The sequence below is a fragment of the Neoarius graeffei genome, chromosome 6 (genome assembly GCF_027579695.1).
Source record: "Neoarius graeffei isolate fNeoGra1 chromosome 6, fNeoGra1.pri, whole genome shotgun sequence".
Lineage (NCBI taxonomy): Eukaryota > Metazoa > Chordata > Actinopteri > Siluriformes > Ariidae > Neoarius > Neoarius graeffei.
The window spans coordinates 52,070,682-52,092,152 of record NC_083574.1 but is presented as its reverse complement, the minus strand read 5'-3'; the positions used below and the strand labels follow the sequence as shown (position 1 = coordinate 52,092,152).

Sequence of the window (21,471 nt, the reverse complement as noted above, 5' to 3'; positions counted from 1 at the left end):
AGACCTTGCATTTTCCAACATGACAATGCCAAACCACATACTGCATCAATTACAGCATCATGGCTGCGTAGAAGAAGGGTCTGGGTACTGAACTGGCCAGCCTGCAGTCCAGATCTTTCACCCATAGAAAATATTTGGCGCATCATAAAACAGAAGATATGACGAAAAAGACCTAAGACAGTTGAGCAACTAGAATCCTACATTAGACAAGAATGGGTTAACATTCCTATCCCTAAACTTGAGCAACTTGCCTCCTCAGTCCCCAGACGTTTACAGACTGTTGTAAAGAGAAAAGGGGCTGTCTCACAGTGGTAAACATGGCCTTGTCCCAACTTTTTTGAGATGTGTTGTTGTCATGAAATTTAAAAATCACCTAATTTTTCTCTTTAAATGATACATTTTCTCAGTTTAAACATTTGATATGTCATCTATGTTCTATTCTGAATAAAATGGAATTTTGAAACTTCCACATCATTGCATTCCGTTTTTATTTACAATTTGTACTTTGTCCCAACTTTTTTGGAATCGGGGTTGTACACTAACATTGCTGTACAGTGCAGTGTGAATCCTGTAACAAATCTATATCCAAATTAATGATTTTGTCAAAAATGTTTGTGCTTGGCTCTATATTTATCTCCATCATCAAACAGCCAATACACATCAATGATGATCTTTTCCTGTTTGGACTGAAAGAAGGTGGTGGGTTGAGGTAGAGCCAACAGATATTCTGGATCCACTGCAAGAAAGGAAGCAATGTTTCAGAAATATCAGCATTGTCCAAGCATAAAATATTTAACATTTAAAAACACATCATCTTCTCCAGCACTGTTGCCAGACCCTATTGATCCACATGTCATATTAATTGAAGCATAGTTTTATACCGGATCCCCTTCCTGCCACAACCCTCCCATTGGCTTGGGAAACAATCTTTCACACCTATGGACAATTTTGAGTAGCCAGTTAACCTAACTGCACGTCTTTATACTGTGGGGGAAACCGGAGCACCTGACGCAGACACGAGGAGAACATGCAAACTGCACACAGAAAGGTCCCTGTTGGCCACTGTGCTTGAACCCAAAACCTTCTTGTGTTGAGGCGACAGTGCTAACCACTACACCGCTGTGCTGCCTTTCAAAAACTGCATCTAATGGTGTGAAGCTTGATTTGATAAAACCTAGATGATATTGTTCATTTCCTAACAGAAGCCAAGCAGCCTTTATTTGTCACATGTACACTCAAGCACACAGTGAAATTGAACCTGTGCATTTAACCCATCTGAAGCAGTGAACACATGCACACACACCCAGAGCAGTGGGCAGCCATACTAGAGCGCCCGGAGAGCAGTCGGGGTTAAATACCTTGCTTAAGGGCACTTCAGCCCAAGACTGCCCTACATTAACCTAACTGCATGTCTTTGAACATGCAGTTATTTGTCTTAATTACAGGGGCGTAGCTGGGGGGGTCCTGGGGTGCCCGTGACCCCCCCCCCTGTCGGACCATGCATTTTTTCAATAGCCGCATAAGAATATTAGAAAAGCACCCACTGTAATTTTTCTAAAAAAATGTTTAAAACTAAATTGTCACCTCAGCCTCATTAGGGTTTCTATAACCTTGTATGGACTTCCTGTGGTTTGGGTGCAAAAACCCAGTTCTGCACAAGTGCAGCACGATCGCACTAGAAAGCATGGTCAAGCTGCCAGTGTAGCTGCAGTCTTTTTAGTTGTGAATTATGAGTATTTCTTTCCTCTTGTGTTAATAATTCACCATGTCAAAACAATTTATTATATATCTTTTTCCATCAAAGTTGCATTTTGTGGCTTCGAAGCTAAGTTTTAGTGCTGTTTCTAGAACACAACTTCAAGAAAACGTGGAAGAAACAGCAATAATGGAAGAGCCGGTTTCTAAGCTACCTAAAACTAGCAATGGTAATTATTTTATGTTACATATTTTTCATAGTTCTATTCTAGTACTAAGTCAATTTTTTTTTTAATGATAAAACAGACTCAAAAGCAAGACACATCATCGCCTTCGGCAGACCAGGAAACATCGGCCCAAGCGGCAGTTGCTGGTGAGTGAGCTTGGTTTACTATGCTGTGGTTGCTGTTGTTTGGTTTGATAGAATCAACCCAAAACATTAGTATAGTCAGTAAGCTCAACCATTCTTTTTGGTCAATGTAGGCTTTCTTGATTTGCCAGATGAAATAATCTTGAAGATTATGAAGCACCTACCGCTCTCGGCAGTGTTCCATAGCTTGTCAAGTACCTGCAAAAGACTGCTGCAGCTATCTCACACAGCCATGTTATGGAAACGTTTCATGTTAGAAGATACAGGACGTCCTCCTTTCTACACCATCCATAGTTTTAAGAGCATTTTTGAAAGGCATTGTACTCATTTTCACCATCATTATTTTAACGGCAATTTTGAACAACATTTCACCTTTCAGTTTAGTAAATTCAATCTTACACAAGCACTGGGAAATTGCTCAAACCTTGTTATTTTAGATTTGTCGACAAACTTTCTCATAGAAGACATTTCTTTTGTAATACATTTAGTGCATTTGAAAGAGTTGTATTTAGAGTATTGCCGTAACGTAAATTATGTAATTGCCACAAACTTTCTGAGCAACCGTAGTTATTTGCAAGATCTGGAAACAGTTTACGAATGTGTAGACAGTTTGATTCAGAACAGCTGATTGCTATTGCATTAAGCCACCCAAGTCTTTGTATTTATAAGATAGACAGCTATGCCAATGTTGATATTGTATCAGCTTTGGCTATTTTGAACTCTCCGCGGTTGTCACTGTTCGAGATTTGCATGACGCCAAATTTAGATCACCATTCTTTATAAGAATGGACTTCCTAAGAAAACATGTTTGAGGAACTAAGACTGTGCTAAACAAATGGAGTGGGCAGTAGTGCTGTCCAAACTTAACATGTTTGCTTTTGACACGAGCCATGGTTATATGGAACACGGAGTACTAACGTCTGAGTGTATAAAGCAGCCCAACAGCCCGCTGGCAAAATGTTCTTACAGTGGTGCTTAAAAGTTTGTGAACCCTTTAGAATTTTCTATATTTCTGCATAAATATGACCTAAAACAACATCAGATTTTAACACAAGTCCTAAAAGTAGATAAAGAGAACCCAGTTATACAAATGAGACAAAAATATTATACTTGGTCATTTATTGAGGAAAATGATCCAATATTGCATATCTGTGAGTGGCAAAAGTATGTGAACCTCTAGGATTAGCAGTTAATTTGAAGGTGAAATTAGAGTCAGGTGTTTTCAATCAATGGGATGACAATCAGGTGTGAGTGGGCACCCTGTTTTATTTAAAGAACAGGGATCTATCAAAGTCTGATCTTCACAACACATGTTTGTGGAAGCGTATCATGGCACAAACAAAGGAGATTTCTGAGGACCTCACAAAAAGCGTTGTTGATGCTCATCAGGCTGGAAAAGGTTACAAAACTATCTCTAAAGAGTTTGGATTCCACCAATCCACAGTCAGACAGATTGTGTACAAATGGAGGAAATTCAAGACCATTGTTACCCTCCCCAGGAGTGGGCAACCAACAAAAATCACTCCAAGAGCAAGGCGTGTAATAGTCGGCGAGGTCACAAAGGACCCCAGGGTAACTTCTAAGCAACTGAAGGCCTCTCTCACATTGGCTAATGTTAATGTTCATGAGTCCACCATCAGGAGAACACTGAACAACAATGGTGTGCATGGCAGGGTTGCAAGGAGAAAGCCACTGCTCTCCAAAAAGAACATTGCTGCTCATCTGCACTTTGCTAAAATCATGTGGACAAGCCAGAAGGCTACTGGAAAAATGTTTTGTGGACGGATGAGACCAAAATAGAACTTTTTGGTTTAAATGAGAAGTGTTTTGTTTGGAGAAAGTAAAACACTGCATTCCAGCATAAGAACCTTATCCCATCTGTGAAACATGGTGGTGGTAGTATCATGGTTTGGGCCTGTTTTGCTGCATCTGGATCAGGACGGCTTGCCATCATTGATGGAACAATGAATTCTGAATTATACCAGCATATTCTAAAGGAAAATGTCAGGACATCTGTCCATGAACTGAATCTCAAGAGAAGGTGGGTCATGCAGCAAGACAACGATCCTAAGCACACAAGTCGTTCTACCAAAGAATGGTTAAAGAAGAATAAAGTTAATGTTTTGGAATGGCCAAGTCAAAGTCCTGACCTTAATCCAGTCGAAATGTTGTAGAAGGACCTGAAGCGAGCAGTTCATGTGAGGAAACCCACCAACATCCCAGAGTTGAAGCTGTTCTGTTCAGAGGAATGGGCTAAAATTCCTCCAAGCCGGTGGGCAGGACTGATCAACAGTTACCGGAAACGTTTAGTTGCAGTTATTGCTGCACAAGGGGGTCACACCAGATACTGAAAGCAAAGGTTCACATACTTTTGCCACTCACAGATATGTAATATTGGATCATTTTCCTCAATGAATAAATAAATGACCAAGTATAATATTTTTGTCTCATTTGTTTAACTGGGTTCTCTTTATCTACTTTTAGGACTTGTGTGAAAATCTGATTATGTTTTAGGTCATATTTATATAGAAATCTAGAAAATCCCTAAAGGGTTCACAAACTTTCAAGCACCACTGTAATGTGCCAGCTAGGAGCCTTATTTCCTTGAGGATTTTCCCAAAAAATATCTATAATTGTTGCAAGAGAAAACACTCAGAGATCAGGTTTATGTCGTTAACTGCTCCTGATGCTGTGTTGTTAGCAAAATATCTATATAAAATTGATAACAATAAATCAGAGAGACTTAACAGCTCACAACATGAGATGAAAGACGGATGCAAAGACCGTGTTATTTCCTCAAATGTATTCAATGTATTTTTTCATTTACAAACCTGTGGGTATGTACTCAGGCTGCCAGTCAGCGTGTGACACCCCCCCGAAAAATCCTAGCTACGCCCCTGTTTAATTTATGGGTTTGTGTTGGCTCACTTTATTTTATTTTTCATCTCGTCTCATTATCTCTACCCACTTTATCCTGTTCTACAGGGTTGCAGGCAAGCTGGAGCCTATCCCAGCTGACTACGGGCGAAAGGCAGGGTACACCCTGGACAAGTCGCCAGGTCATCACAGGGCTGACACATAGACACAGACAACCATTCACACTCACATTCACACCTACGGTCAATTTAGAGTCACCAGTTAACCTAACCTGCATGTCTTTGGACTGTGGGGGAAACCGGAGCACCCAGAAGAAACCCACGCGGACACGGGGAGAACATGCAAACTCCACACAGAAAGGCCCTCACCAGCCACAGGGCTCGAACCCGGACTTTCTTGCAGTGAGGCGACAGCGCTAACCACTACACCACCGTGCCACCCCTATTTTATTTTTATTTTCTTTAATTAATGCCAATAATATAAAATGAACGAGGTTCACAAATGTTTTTGAGGGTATTCTTAGTCTCTGACCAAGTGAACTAAAGATGTGTTTTTGATTGAGAATACAAAGCAATTCGATAAGATAAGGGCATCTGCTAAATGCTGTAAACATGATAAGAAAAAAGAAATTTAAACTGATCGTATATACAGCCATTATTTATAACACTTCTCCATCAGGCGGCACGGTGGTGTAGTGGTTAGCGCTGTCGCCTCACAGCAAGAAGGTCCAGGTTCGAGCCCCGTGGCCAGCGTGGGTTTCCTCCGGGTGCTCCAGTTTCCCCCACAGTCCAAAGGCATGCAGGTTAGGTTAACTGGTGACTAAATTGACCGTAGGTGTGAGTGTGAATGGTTGTCTGTGTCTATGTGTCAGCCCTGTGATGACCTGGCGACTTGTCCAGGGTGTACCCCGCCTTTCGCCCGTAGTCAGCTGGGATAGGCTCCAGCTTGCCTGCGACCCTGTAGAACAGGATAAAAGCGGCTAGAGATAATGAGATGAGATGAGATTTGAAATTGATCAAATCAAGGTTTAGATTAGTTAGTCTTCTGATGTGTAAATTTACCACAATCAGGGGCATGAGTAGGACCTGAACTGGGGGAAGCCATGGCCTATTAGTTAGTGAAGTAGCTTTAGGACCAAAAGGTCGCCAGTTTGGTTCCCTGGACCAGCCGGATTGGTTGAAATGCCCTTGAGCAAGGCACCTAACCCCCAACTGCTTCCCAGACTGCTCTGGGTATGTTGTACATCACTCTGGATAAGAGTGCCTGTAATGTAATGAACAATTTTTCTGAATTTACAGGATTTTCATGAAGACCAAATTTCTTGTATAAACGCTCATATAAACAATTTATGAATCAATCCATTCATATCCAGCTTGATAAATTATACAGATTTATCATCATAGTAGCATTTTTTGTCAACATTTATCTTTTTTTTATGATTTATTTATAAGATTATCAAAAATCTTATAAATTTTTGCCAGCATTTCTCAGGAGAATAGCATTAATTTTACAACATGGATAGTGATAACGACAGTGTTCACAGTGAAAGCGAGTTTTACTACCCTGAGGAAGAAGAAATAAAAGAAAACATTTCAGGAGAAAGCTAAAAACCTGTAACTTGCTAACGCCGAGCAAAAACATGGCTGAATCCTGAATGACTCCTATTTGTATAAATAGGGGACTACATAGGCAGCAAAATGTATTTTTTTCCTGCCATGGAAGTGCACTTGTATACCGGAGAGGAAGCCATTTGCATTACAGCCGTGAATGAGGATTCAAAATGGCGGCTCGGCTCGGCTTTCCCTTTCGGGCGCTCTCGTTTTCTGTTAGAATTTGGTAAAGAAAAAATAAATATATTATTTACCAGCTTAAGGTCGGTCCGTATGGTGAAATACCGTGACCTCGGCCTTGAATACTGACCTTGGCCCAGATGGCCTCAGTCACTACTTTCAAGACCACAGTCACGGTATTTCACGATATGGCCCTCCCAGCTGGTAAATAACATATACATATATATACATATATATGTATGTCCCTTGTGAGGAAATCAATGAATTGTTTTAATACATTTGGGTACTGTTTGTTTGTGAATGTGTCTATATAATAAAAAGAAAATCACACCTGTGATGACCTGGCGACTTGTCCAGGGTGTACCCTGCCTTTCGCCCGTAGTCAGCTGGGATAGGCTCCAGCTTGCCTGCGACCCTGTAGAACAGGATAAAGCGGCTACAGATAATGAGATATACTGTGTGTGTGTGTATATATATATATATATATATACACACATACACATACACACACACACACACACTGAGTGAGCGACAGTTCTGTGGGTGGAAGCGTCTTGTTGATAAGAGAGCTCAGAGGAAAATGGCCAGATTGTTTTGAGCTGCCAGGAAGGATATAGTAACTCATAGTAACTATTTACAACCATGGTGGAGCAGAAAAGCATCTCAGCATGCAACAGTAGAAGACCATATTGGGTTCCACTCCTGCAGCCAAGAACAGGAATCTGTAATGATTTTTTTTTTCTACTTCTTTCATCAATGGTCTGTTTTCACTTTGGTTAACGGTTTCCTACATTACCTATGCCATTTGACTACAGTGGTGCCAGTGGGATTTAGCCCTTGCTTCATCTCTATCTAAAGAAATAACTGACGCAGGGCTTTAGTACTTTAATCTGTCCAGCTCTCTTACATCTGGTACACTTTATACGCTCAAACGGATCAGGTTCTAAAGATTCAACTTTCATTCTAATATTGCAGTCAATAGCCTCAAAGTAGATCGTTAATAATTCTATCCATATTCACTGGATATGAGCAATCGTGTACTCTAATTGGCTACTTTACTACTAGGCTATCAACTCATATGCCGTGAATTGCGACAAACAAAATGGCAGAGTGTGTTGCTGAACTAACTGAGGACGAAATAAAAACTCGACTTGAAAACAAAACCTCAAAAATACAAAAAAAAGTACCAAAATATGGAATGAAAGTATTTGACAAGCATTTTTCACAAATTGCTACTGTCATTTCACCGGTTTGTTTACATTCTAAGCAGAAATGATTTTATCGGATGTTTTGTGTAATGTTTTTATTTATCAAATTTTAAAAAATGCTCTGTTTCTCAAAATCCAGTGAATGTGGTTATAATAAAACAGTTATTCCACTCAGTCTCAGTGTGCATGGCTTAAAGCCAACTTGGTGCTACACACCTCATCGGCTATCACCTTATATACGACTTGATTTCATGGAATAACTTAAATACAGTTAAAGTCCATAAAGCCCCACAGTTATGGAACAGCCCTCCAAGTAGCGTTCGGGAATCAGACACAGTCTCAGCTTTTAAGTCTAGGCTAAAAACATATCTGTTTAGTCAAGTCTTTTGTTAATGGTGCTTATGAGGTAAAGGAGAAGATCTGGAGGGTCCTCAGACATGGAGTGTTTTGGTAAACTGGGATGTATGGATGCAGTCAGTCCCCCACTCGCTTGCTCACTCGAGTTTGTTGATGGTGTAGTGGCTGCTGCTTTATGTCCCAGGGCTCCCTCATGCCTGTGTTACCTTCTGGTTCTCCCCTTTTAGTTATGCTGTCATAGTTAGTTTTGTCGGAGTCCCTGCTTTCACTCAGTCATGCACATCCAAATCGAGCTACTGTCGGTAATCGAGCTAAGGGTCCCAGCAGGGGTGCCAGAGAAATCCAATCCTACATGCACACAAGGAAATCGAGCTATTGTGTGAGGTACATTGTGCACCCGAGCCACAGGTGGCGCTACACGCCCCATCGTGTTGGTACACTTCCGGTTGTCGTCATGAAGAAGAGCTATTCAAGAGTATAAACAAAGTTATCAGGAGTGTTGCCAGATACTGCTGACGTTTTCCAGCCCAAAACATGTTCAAATCCGCCAAAATGCACTTAAAACCGCCCAATCTGACAACACTGACAGTTCCGTGTTCAAGCTGTTAGGCTTGCTCTAATACTGTATGGCTACAAATTGTCCTGCGCAGACCACTGTTTTGTAAGACAACTTATTTTGCACAATTGTATATTTTTCTAAAGTCCATTTTTTGCTTACAAAAAAATTTTTTTTTTGCTTACAATTTAACTTATGTCTTAATAAACACAAAAAGTTCAACTGTTTTGTTTTTATTGACATTCTTCAGATGTTGGACATACATACATACACACACACATATACACATATATTAGTGCTGTCAAGCGATTAAAATATTTAATCGCGATTAATGTCGCGACTGTCATAGTTAACTCGCGATTAATTGCAATTCAATCGCACATTTTTGTCACATGAAAAACCATTGTAATTCTCTTATCAGCATAAAAAAGTGAATGGGCTTGCTCACCGTTCGAACTACGGGGGTACTCGGGGGATCCGAGATCCCCTGAAACAGACATGAGATCCCTTGAAAACATGATTTGGGAAATGTTGGGGGGGGTCTCTAAAATATTGGCAAAATGATGTTTATTGACATAGCAATCGTGTGTAACGGGAAGCATTTGCATATCCGAAGTGAGTGCGCGATGGAGATCCGCGCTTTGAGACAAGCGCAAGCACCCCCCCAAGGGAAAATAAGGGACCCCCCAAAAATATCGGCATAGTTCGAACACTGGTTGTACCAATTTTTTTTTTTTTTTTATTGCAGAGCATAACACGTCTTGTCACAGCCACTGCAAAGTGGGGCTGGAGTCGCCGATGGGAAAATGAAAAACTTAAGCCGAGCACCGTGGCGCTTCGGGGGAGGGCAGAGGACTCTGGCTGTGCAGGGCGTGGCATCATGTCACAGAGTGTTAATCTCGCGATAAAAAAATTATCGCCGTTAAAATTGAGTCAAGTTAACGCGTTAATAACGCGACATTTTTGACAGCACATATACACATATATATACACACACATATATATATATATATATATATATATATATATATATATATATATATATATATATATACACACACACACAGTGGTGCTTGAAAGTTTGTGAACCCTTTAGAATTTTCTATATTTTTGCATAAATATGACCTAAAACAACATCAGATTTTCACACAAGTCCTAAAAGTAGATAAACAGAACCCAGTTAAACAAATGAGACAAAAATATTATACTTGATCATTTATTTATTGAGGAAAATGATCCGATATTACATATCTGTGAGTGGCAAAAGTATGTGAACCTTTGCTTTCAGTATCTGGTGTGACCCCCTTGTGCAGCAATAACTGCAACTAAACGTTTCCGGTAACTGTTGATCAGTCCTGCACACCGGCTTGGAGGAATTTTAGCCCATTCCTCCGTACAGAACAGCTTCAACTCTGGGATGTTGGTGGGTTTCCTCATATGAACTGCTCGCTTCAGGTCCTTCCACAACATTTCCATTGGATTAAGGTCAGGACTTTGACTTGGCCATTCCAAAACATTAACTTTATTCTTCTTTAATCATTCTTTGGTAGAACGACTTGTGTGCTTAGGGTCGTTGTCTTGCTGCATGACCCACCTTCTCTTGAGATTCAGTTCATGGACAGATGTCCTGACATTTTCCTTTAGAATTCGCTGGTATAATTCAGAATTCATTGTTCCATCAATGATGGCAAGCCGTCCTGATCCAGATGCAGCAAAACAGGCCCAAACCATGATACTACCACCACCATGTTTCACAGATGGGATAAGGTTCTTATGCTGGAATGCAGTGTTTTCCTTTCTCCAAACATAACGCTTCTCATTTAAACCAAAAGTTCTATTTTGGTCTCCTCCATCCACAAAACATTTTTCCAATAGCCTTCTGGCTTGTCCACGTGCTCTTTAGCAAACTGCAGATGAGCAGCAATGTTCTTTTTGGAGAGCAGTGGCTTTCTCCTTGCAACTCTGTCATGCACACCATTGTTGTTCAGTGTTCTCCTGGTGGTGGATTCATGAACATGAACATTAGTCAATGTGAGAGAGGCCTTCAGTTGCTTAGAAATTACCCCGGGGTCCTTTGTGACCTCGCCGACTATTACACGCCTTACTCTTGGAGTGATCTTCATTGGTCGACCACTCCTGGGGAGGGTAACAATGGACTTGAATTTCCTCCATTTGTACACAATCTGTCTGACTGTGGATTGGTGGAGTCCAAACTCTTTAGAGATGGTTTTGTAACCTTTTCCAGCCTGATGAGCATCAACAATGCTTTTTCTGAGGTCCTCAGAAATCTCCTTTGTTCGTGCCATGATACACTTCCACAAACGTGTTGTGAAGATCAGGCTTTGATAGATCCCTGTTCTTTAAATAAAATAGGGTGCCCACTCACACCTGATTGTCATCCCATTGATTGAAAACACCTGACTCTAATTTCACCTTCAAATTAACTGCTAATCCTAGAGGTTCACATACTTTTGCCACTCACAGATATGTAATATCGGCTCATTTTCCTCAATAAATAAATGACAGAGTATAATATTTTTGTCTCATTTGTTTAACTGGGTTCTCTTTATCTACTTTTAGGACTTGTGTTAAAATCTGATGATGTTTTAGGTCATATTTATGCAGAAATATAGAAAATACTAAAGGGCTCACAAACTTTCAAGCACCACTGTGTGTGTATTTTTATTTATATATATATATATATATATATATATATATATATATATATATATATATATATATATATATATATACACACACATACACACACATATACACACACACACACAAATACAATGACTTGTTTATGTACACAATTCACAGGTATGCAACAGCTGTACAGATGTCTTTGGTGATACAGTAAGTGAGCTAAATTTTAACAGTGCAAACAATGCCACAAAAAGAAAAGATTCATGCCGTTGTCATGCCGACCGAGGCTGTTGTGTTTCCCGCTTGTGGTCTCGTCACTCCCGGAAGGGGCAGTGCTGAAGTAAGTAGCTCGACTACGTAGCTCGATAGGGTTTACATGCACTAAGTAGCTCGGCAGAAATCGCATAATCTAGGTCGTGTAGCTCGATTCCGAGAAATCAAGTTCGGTTCAATTTCAACCGAATTAAGGTGTATACATGGCATTTTGAACTTCGATTTCAGTCGAGCAACGGCAGAAATTCAATTCTCTCTATGTGCATGTAAACACACTGAGTATGTATACTGTTCCTGCTTATTCAGGTGACATTCAGTGCGTTTACATGCACATAGAGAAAATCGAATTTCTGCCGTTGCTCAACTGAAATCGAAGTTCTAAATGCCATGGAAACACCTTAGCTCGGCTGAAATCGAACCGAACTTGATTTCTCGGAATCGAGCTACACGACCTAGATTATGCGATTTTTCCTGAGCTACTTAGTGCATGTAAACCCTATCGAGCTACGTAGTCGAGCTACTTACTTCAGCACTGCCCCTTCCGGAAGTGACGAGTGACAAGACCACAAGCGGGAAACACAACAGCCTCGGTCGGCATGACAACGAATCATGACAACGGCATGAATCTTTTCTTTTTGTGGCATTGTTTGCACTTAAAATTTAGCTCACTTACTGTATCACCAAATACATCTGTACAGCTGTTGCATAGCTGTGAATTGTGTACATAAACAAGTCACTGTATTTGTGTGTGTGTGTGTGTGTGTGTGTGTGTGTGTGTGTGTGTGTGTGTGTCCAACATCTGAAGAATGCCCATAAAAACAAAACAATTGAACTTTTTGTGTGTTTATTAAGACACAAGTTAAATTGTAAGCAAAAAAAAATTTTTTTTGTAAGCAAAAAATGGACTTTAGAAAAATATACAATTGTGCAAAATAAGTTGTCTTACAAAACAGTGGTCTGCGCAGGACAGTTTGTAGCCATACAGTCTGTTAGAGCAAGCCTAACAGCTTGAACACGGAACTTGTGAACATGGAACTGCCAGTGTTGCCAGATTGGGCGGTTTTAAGTGCATTTTGGCGGATTTGAACATGTTTTGGGCTGGAAAACGTCAGCAGTATCTGGCAACACGATAACTTTGTTTATACTCTTGAATAGCTCTTCTTCATGACGACAACCGGAAGTGTACCAACACGATGGGGCGTGTAGCGCCACCTGTGGCTCGGGTGCACAATGTACCTCACACAATAGCTCGATTTCCTTGTGTGCATGTAGGATTGGATTTCTCTGGCACCCCTGCTGGGACCCTTAGCTCGATTACCGACAGTAGCTCGATTTGGATATGCATGTAAACGCACTGATTGGGCATACCTATCAACCTGTTTTCTCTCTCTTCCCCTCCCTCCCCCCCATCTGTCCCTCTGAGTTACATGTCGGTCCTGGGATCGAGATGCTGACCTCTTCTGCTCCTCGGACCTGCCTGATCCATCCTGGTGCCCTATGTCTGGTTGGAGTCTCATCGCATCGCTCCTGTAGAGGACGGCCCCATATGGACAGTTGAAAGTCACACTTGGAGGACGCTCTGGACACTTACAGTAATGCTTTTATGGCTGAGGACTACAGTTGACTTGCTAACTTTAGGACTGCAGTTGTCATGAACAGTTTTGCACTCAAGTTTCCATCAATGAAGAGTTATAACATCAACGAAACTGACTTCATGTTAAAACTGTTAATGTTATAGTCATGCTGTCTGTTGTTGCCCAAATGAGGATGGGTTCCCTTTTGAGTCTGGTTCCTCTCGAGGTTTCTTCCTCATGTTGTCTGAGGGAGTTTTTCCTTGCCACCGTCGCCACAGGCTGCTCATTGGGGATAGATTAGGGAAAAAATCAGCTCATGTTTTAAGTCGTTCAAATTCTGTAAAGCTGTTTTGCGACAGTGTCTATTGTTAAAAGTGCTATACAAATAAATTTGACTTGACTTGAAATACATATGGCTACCTGGTAATAATTGCTAAGGCCATAAGTGCAGGTCTTGTTGGCAGTGCAGTCACAAAAGTTCCAGCCATATTTACAGGCAGTCCCCAGGCAGTCTTCACCATCAGATCCAGTGATAGAGTGTCACTGAGATTACCAGAAGCATCACACACTACACATGAGCCTGATACAGGGGAAAAACAAACAAAAACAACCTTATTTCAAAATGCTGACAGTCAGGAAAGATTTTCTTTCATTCATTCATTCATCTTCAGCTTTATCCTACTCTGGGTCTCACTGTGCTCAAAGAAGGAATACACCCTGGGTTGAATACCAATCCATCACAGGGCACCATGCATGCACACACATACACTAGTTTCCTCCCAACCATGAGCATGTTTGTAGGTAGAGGGAGGAACCCAGAGAGCCCAGAGGGAACCCATGTGGACATGGAGAGCATGCAAATCTCCACACAGATTTAACCCAAGCTCAGGCTCAACCCTGGAGCTATGAGTTGGGAAATCTAGCCACTGTGTCACTGTACCACTCCAGGCACAATCTTGATGCACTTAAATGTCTAGTGTCAAGCATCAGTATTGATCAGACAAGAACAACAAATAGTACAGTTATATGATTTTTCCAAAATATATGCTGCTGCCGCTTACCAATGGTTGCAGAGATGAGATAAGATATGGTGGTCCAGAAAATGACCAGCATTGTACCATGTGGTATAGCCACATTGAGGTCCTATGAGGATGTGTGTGTTTGTGTGTGAATGTGTTAGAATATGCAAGCATATACAGAAAAACAATTGAAGTAGTCACATATGTGTGTCAAAGGGATTTCGTGATATATCTCATCTCATCTCCTGTAGCCACTTTATCCTGTTCTACAGGGTCGCAGGCAAGCTGGAGCATATGCAGCATAAAGGAGTGCATAACTTATGAACAAATGAATTAATGGGTGACTGAAATAGCTAAACTTGCCTTCAGGTCTCCAGAGATATTGGCTCCTGCAAGAATGCCTGTGGCTGAGGGAAAGAAGATGGAGAACATGCCAAAGAAGCTGCCTTCTGGCCCACGCCAGCTGGGCATGAAGTTTTCTGCAAAAATATCCACTGGTAGGCACAAGCAAAAGCACACTGTAAGACATGTGCACTTTATATCATCTCTAGCCGTTTTATCCTGTTCTACAGGGTTGCAGGCAAGCTGGAGCCTATCCCAGCTGACTACGGGCGAAAGGCGGGGTACACCCTGGACAAGTCGCCAGGTCATCACAGGGCTGACACATAGACACAGACAACCATTCACACTCACAGTCAATTTAGAGTCACCAGTTAACCTAACCTGCATGTCTTTGGACTGTGGGGGAAACTGGAGCACCCGGAGGAAACCCACGCGGACACGGGGAGAACATGCAAACTCCACACAGAAAGGCCCTCACCAGCCACGGGGCTCGAACCCAGACCTTCTTGCTGTGAGGCGACAGCACTAACCACTACACCACCGTGCCACCCATATATATATATATATATATATATATATATATATATATATATATATATATATATATAGTGGTGTGCAAAAGTTTGGGCACCCCTGGTCAAAATTGCTGTTACTGTGAACAGTTAAGCAAGTTGAAGATGAAATGATCTCCAAAAGCCATAAAGTTAAAGATGACTCATTCCCTTTATATAAGCAAAATAAAAAAAAAATTTTATTTTCATCTTTTACATTTTCAAAATGACAAAAAAGGACAAGGGCCCAAAGCAAAAGTTTGGGCACCCTGGATGGTTAGTACCTAGTAACACCCACTTTGGCAAGTATCACAGCTTGTAAACACTTTTTGTAGCCAGCTAATAATCTTTCAGTTCTTACCTGGGGGATTTTCACACATCTGTCCTTGCAAAAGGTTTCCAGTTCTACAAGTTTCTTGGACTGTCTTGCATGCACTGCTCTTTTGAGATCTATCCACAGATTTTCAATGATGTTTAGGTCAGGGGACTGTGAGGGCCAGGGCAAAACCTTCAGCTTGGGCCTCTTGAGGTATTCCATTGTAGATTTTGAGGTGTGTTTTGGATCATCGTCTTATTGTAGGCAGGGGCGCCGCTAGAAATCTTGGGCCCTATGGAAGATTACAATTTAGGGCCCCCCCGGTAAAATTTTCAAGCACAAGCAACTGAATTTGAAGTCTGTTTTTGGCTGGCACTTCTACTTTACTATGCATGTGATCAGCTACCGAGCAAGTTTAGGTGATACAATTATTTGGTATATGAACATTTTAAATGCAGAACTGTCAGAATTAGACTGAATAGACTGTTGTCGGTTTAACAGCATCAATTCTTGCACTCCAGCGAGTGTCAGACAAGCTGTGGAGAGAGCAGCCGGTAGTTTCTTTGTATATGGCTCATCGTTCTGGACTGGCACTTACAAATTTGTAAAGACAATTGATAAAGCCAAAAAAAGCTGACACTTCCTCACTTGATCCTGCAGCGTGTACCCCAGCGAGATTTAACACATGAACATTTTGATTGAATGAACTCCATACCAAGTTACCGAAGAATAGTTGCTCATAAAAAAAGAAATGTCTTTTCATTTTATTGCAAGTCTTAATAGCCTAATGCTGCTTACTGTAGCCTAGCAATTAAAATAGTTTTTAACCCTAAATCCTTTATTCATGGATTGTATTGCTCACCTCCTTCTCCTAGGATTTGGGTTGAGGGCTGGGGTCCTATTCCTGAGGCTGAATCTGTGGATGTTGAGGGCACCTCAATAGTTTTGAAACCAGTTATTAGCACCAGTATCATGTACTGTAGGCTAGCCGAATATTTTACCTCACGTATTAGCCCAGTAGGCTAGTTTACTGCACAAGTTTAGCTAGTTCTGTGCAGACCTTCTACATTACATTCATCTGCTCTTCCATGGCAATAAACGTTAAGTATTTAAATAAAATGACACTGCACTGTTTATTGAAAAGTGTTGTCTTGATATTCCAACTCGGTTAAAATGAAATCTGCTAGTCTATCATTAGCTAGCATGCTGTAATGGCATCGAGTGTCAGTGAATAATAGGCTAGCTTTCTCTGGGAAAAACTGAGTCACCAATTGTCGACCCTTTTTCTCCCTTTCTGCTGCTTCTCCTTCCGTTTTTGATATCCAGACTGCATAATTTATCTCACCGCCAGCACTCCTGCTTAGCAACTTCTAGAATGTTCACCTCTATTGCGCACGGAGACAAACCCCCAGCTGCTGTGAGCTGCGCTAATAGCGGCGCTGTGCACACACGGAGCTACACAGTTCACTGTCCCCGCCCACAATCAGACTGTACCATTACTAAAAAGGGAGGAGGGGTGAAATGACAATATCATAAATAATTCAAGGAAATGTGATAGCAAATCATAACCATGTATAATTTGCATATTTTAACAGATGAAATGAAATATTTTATTTCAAAAACTTACACAAGGCAATACTATTAAAATAATATTAATATCCCTCACAGGGCCCCCTGTCAGTGCCAGGCCCTTAGAATCGTCCTAACTCCCCCCCCCCCCCCCAGCAGCGCCCCTGATTGTAGGCCCCGTCCTCTTTTTAACTTCAACTTTTTTACAGATGGTGTGATGTTTGCTTCCAGAATTTGCTGGTATTTATTCGAATCCATGCTTCCCTCAACCAGTGAAATGTGCCCTGTGCCACTGGCTGCAACGCAACCCCAAAGCATGATCGATCCACACCCAGAGTTGGAGAGGTGTTCTTTTCCTGGAATTTGGCACGCTTTTTTCTCCAAACATACCTTTGCACATTGTGGCCAAAAAGTTCTATTTTGATTTCATCAGTCCACAGGACTTGTTTCCAAAATGCATCAGGCTTATTTAGATGTTCATTTGCAAACTTCAGACCCTGAATTTTGTGGCTAGGATGCAGGAAAGGTTTTCTTCTGATGACTCTCCCATGAAGGTCATATTTGTTCAGGTATCGCTGCATAGTAGAACAGTGCACCACCACTCCAGGGTCTGCTAAATCTTTCTGAAGGTCTTTTGCAGTCAAACAAGATTTTTTATTTGCCTTTCTAGCAATCCAACGAGCAGAGCTTTCAGAAAGTTTTCTTTATCTTCCAGACCTCACCTTGATCTCCACTGTTTCTGTTAACTGCCATTTCTTAATAACATTACAATCTGATGAAACAGCTACCTGAAAACACTTTGCTATGTTCTTGTAGCCTTCTCCTGCTTTGTGAGCATCAAATATTTTATTATTCAGAATGCGAGGGAGTTACTTAGAGGCTGTTGATTTTAGAGACAAGTTTGAGGAGTCAGAGAATTTATACAGCTTTGAAATCTGCATTATCTGACCTTTCCTAATGAAGAATTTGAACAAGCCACAGCTCAATAAGCTAATTAAGGTCTGGAACCTTGGTAAAAGTTACCTGAGAACTCAAATGTATTGGGGTGCCCAAACTTTTGCATGGTGTTCCTTTTCTTTTTTCACTCTCCAATTGTACAAAACAAAAATAATACACAAATCTTGCAGAAAATGCTGAAAATAAATGTGTCATCTTTACCTTTATGCCTTTTGGTGATCAGTTCATCTTCTGCTCACTTAACTATTCACAGTAACAGACATTTTCAGTAAGGGTGCCCAAACTTTTGCATGCCACTGTGTATGTGTGTGTGTGTGTTGAGAAAAATCATATAATCCACAATCATGCCACACCCTGACCTCTGTAGCTGAAGAAGCCTTTAGCTTGCTTCTGAGGAGTGGCAGGGATGATGGCACCAACAATGTAGTTTGCGAAGGAAACCATGATAACCAAGAAGAACAAAACCTGGGCCTGATGAATTGATTAACAATACAGCTTGCTCAGGTCAGGCTGATAAATTCATAAGCATAATGCTCTTTCATTCTGACACAGACCTTGGACTCCCACTTCATACCAGCGAAAGAAATTGCCAGCAGACAGGTGACACCAATGATGCGGATGTCACTGAGGGGGTCTACAATGCTTGTTCCATTCTCCTAACATTGGATAAACATTGGAAGGACATCTATCCATCCATTATCTGTAGCTGCTTATCCTGTTCTACAGGATCGCAGGCAAGCTGGAGCCTATCCCAGCTGACTATGGTACACCCTGGACAAGTTGCCAGGTTATCACACAGCTGACACATAGACACAAACAACCACTCACATTCACACCTACAGTCAATTTAGAGCCACCAATTAGCCTAACCTGCATGTCTTTGGGGGACACTGGAGCACCAGGAGGAAACCCACGCAGACACGGGGAGAACATGCAAACTCCACACAGAATGGCCCTCACCGGCCGCTGGGCTCGAACCCAGGACCTTCTTGCTGTGAGGCCACAGTGTTAACCACTACACCACCGTGCCACCCCCATTGGAAGGACAGTTTAACACAAATATTGTTCCAACAGGAATAGGAAACTCAGTGATTTGATATTTTAAGTCCACCTGCATTAGCACTTGTACAGTCTCAGCAAAGCCTACAGTGTGCATAGCTACAGCCACTGTATTAGCAAACACAAAGATCAGTCCAGTGGATCCTCCCAGCTCTGGACCGAAACTGCGTGAGATCAGGAAATAAGTGCCACCTGAGGAAGAATTAAGGAGAAAATTATGAAAGTTTCTGGAGAGGTTTGTATTGTGTTACCACATAACGGAGATATGCTGAGTAAAATGAGTAAAAGCCCTGCCTCCTTTGACTTTGCCATTGGTAGCAATAGCAAAGGTAGAGAGGCCAGTGATCCCAGTGATGCAGGAGGAAAGCAGGATAATAATCCAAGTCAAACCTTAGGAACAAGAAAAACTCCATTTATATTCAAACAAGTTACCAACATAAGTGTCCCAAATGGAACAGACCAGAATACCCTTTGAAACAGAGTACAAATTTTTATTTTTATTTTGGGAAAAATCTGGTGCTGTGTTCAGTGGTGTAGTGGTTAGCACTCGCCTCACAGCAAGAAGGTTCTGGGTTCGAGCCCAGTGGTCGACGGGGGCCTTTCTGTGTGAAGTTTGCATGTTCTCCCCGTGTCCGCGTGGGTTTCCTCCGGGTGCTCCGGTTTCCCCCACAGTCCAAAGACATGCAGGTTAGGTTAACTGGTGACTCTAAATTGACCGTAGGTGTGAATGCGAGTGTGAATGGTTGTTTGTCTATGTGTCAGCCCTGTGATGACCTGGCGACTTGTCCAGGGTGTACCCCGCCTCTCGCCCATAGTCAGCTGGGATAGGCTCCAGCTTGCCTGCGACCCTGCACAGGATAAGCAGCTACAGGTAATGGATCCTGATGTACTTATAGTCAGGTTATTTTGATATATTTGAGAATTATAATTTGAAATTTAAAAAAAGGATTCAAGGACATAATTTGGATGTTTTTATAATTCAGTCATAGTTCTTACACATACACATCACTTTCGAAATTAAGTGCCCTAACTTTAACCCAATACTCATACAATCATAGCACCCATTTGCTTACAAAACTACTCTTGAGTCAGGGTTGCTGGAATTTAAAAAAAAAATGGCTGATGTACCAATTCCAGCTTGAGATGTGATCGAAGGAAGCCTCAGGTACAGAATCACTCCCCAGAAGTTGAGCATACAGCGAATCTGCTGGACAAACTCACAGATGTTCCAAGTTAAAAGACAACTGTTAAAAGTCAGGTTCTGTTCCTGTACAAGCAATCTTGAGCTCATGAAGGCTGTTTTCACTATTTATGTACATGCATAATAATTGGTTTGATGCAAAAGTATCCAAAAAGCCAAGGATAATAGAATTTTCAATTATAGTCTCATCAGCAAAGACTGCAATTTATTCCAACCCCAATGCTCAGCATGGGAATTTCATATAATGTAGTACGCACAGTAATATTCTTATTAGGAATATTTTACACTGTCGATGAGCTTTAATTACCCCTTACCATGACCCCCTGCGCCCAGAGCGAGTGGGCTCTGGAGGAGGTTCTGCAGGCTCTTCATCATCAGGGTTCTCTTTGTTACCACTCATCTCCTCATACAGAGGTGGGAGCTATCATCCTACAAGATGAAAGTGTTTTAAAATTACCTTATATAAATACTATTTCTCATGTTAAAGCTCACATGAAAATACACTTTTAACAAATTCATACCCAACATGATCGAGTACCATCTACCTCCTGGTTGGAGTGAAGTTGAAAGAGAGAGGGTTGTAATTTTTTCATTCTCTCAAAACCCTCTGTGTTGGCATAAAAATCATAACTAGGTAGAGAATCTAGTGCATCATATCCAGAGAGCACAGCAGAGCCACACGAGGTCACTCCATTTAGGTCATGACTACCATTGTCCTCTATAGTGTACTGACGGTTGTCTCCACCATTGAGTGCTGGAGAGACAGAGTATTGGCCTCTGAATGAAGTGAGGTTGATCATCTCATCATGTCCTCTGAGATTAGCTTATGGATATCCTGATTACACACGGAATCCCCAAGAAAGTAGCATCAGCAATTGAAGTACTTTACAAAGATACCTCTGCTAAAGTTCTTTCTCTGGATGGTGATACTAAATCCTTTGAAATTCTTGCTGGAGTACTTCAAGGTGACACTCTTGCGCCCTTTCTATTCATAATAGCTCTAGACTGTGATGAGAATGGCTACAAGAAATTAAGAATCCGTTGGATTCAGGCTACAACAAGCATGTACAACCCCGATTCCAAAAAAAATTGGGACAAAGTACAAATT

At 41.4% G+C, this 21,471-nt stretch overlaps 1 pseudogene; it reads right to left on the bottom strand.

Moving 5' to 3' along the window:
- Nucleotides 1-21,163, bottom strand: part of LOC132888296 (solute carrier family 12 member 3-like) — a 38,306-nt pseudogene extending 17,143 nt beyond the window's left edge.
- Between the last annotated feature and the right edge of the window lie 308 nt (nucleotides 21,164-21,471).